The sequence below is a fragment of the Octodon degus genome, unplaced genomic scaffold, assembly GCF_000260255.1.
Source record: "Octodon degus isolate 3935 unplaced genomic scaffold, OctDeg1.0 scaffold00160, whole genome shotgun sequence".
Taxonomy (NCBI): Eukaryota; Metazoa; Chordata; class Mammalia; order Rodentia; family Octodontidae; genus Octodon; species Octodon degus.
Genome location: NW_004524736.1, coordinates 6437303 through 6438405, shown reverse-complemented (window position 1 = coordinate 6438405; position 1103 = coordinate 6437303).

The following is a 1103-nucleotide window of genomic DNA, read 5'->3' as shown; positions in this document are numbered from 1 at the left end:
AAAACTGGAATTACAGGCATGTGTCACCATGCCCAGCTACATTTCTTTTCTTTTTATGACTTCTTATGTTGGTTTTTTTGTTTTGTTTTGTTTTATTTTTTTAACCAAGGCTTGAACTCGGGTCCTTATTCTTGCCAGGCAGACACTTATGACATTGAGCTAGCCCCCTTGCCCATGGCTTCTTATGCTTTAAGAAATCCTTGCCTCAAGCAATACAAAGGACTCAGTCTCAGAGCAGAGGTCACAAATGGAGCCAGGTTCCAGGGAAGGTAGCGGCAAGCACTGTTATACCTATCAAGGCATTATCTTAACAATGTGGGGCAGCCGTGACTAGCCAGCACAAGTGACCAGCTGGCTGGATGGCAGGTGTGTTCTGGTTATAGAACTAGATATATCATGCTATTAGAGCTGGGTGCCATTGAAAATTCTAATCATAGACTGTAATTAACTTTCCTTGCTCTAACGCCCGCTCACTAAGCAACCTTCTGATTATAATTTGGCATCCCATGTACCTTGCCTACAGGGAGAGAATGTACCGAGAATGTACTGTTCAGGCTGACGTGAGGATCCAATCCATTAAACAGTTACATGCCATGATGTAAATTAATAAATTCGTATTCTGATTATATCATCCGCCTCATTGGGGCTCTGAAGGCGTGAGTCAGCATCCCCAGAACTAATCAACATGGACAAAGAGAATATCAAGCCTCTGGGCTGAAAACCTCAAATCTAGACCCAAAACAGAGTGAAATCACTGAGGTAACATTGCCCTGGAGGCCCCTGGGCCTGATGAAGAAGGCCGTGCTACATGCATGTGATCTGGACAGGGCTTACAATTGACTTTTGACATTATCAAGAGTTGCATATTCAAACCCAGCGCTTGGTTCCATTCAGGTGAAGGCAAAGAATAGAGCATGATCATGAGACTCGTACTGAATATTTATTGGTTTATAAGCACACACCAGATGCTGCACAAATCCTAGGCAGAAGGTTAAGATTTATAGACATCCCTGAAAAAAGAAAAAAAAAAAAAAGGACAGATGGTAGGTGCTGAGGAGAAATGGTGGAAAGAATATCTGACTGATGAATTATTAGAGTCCAAG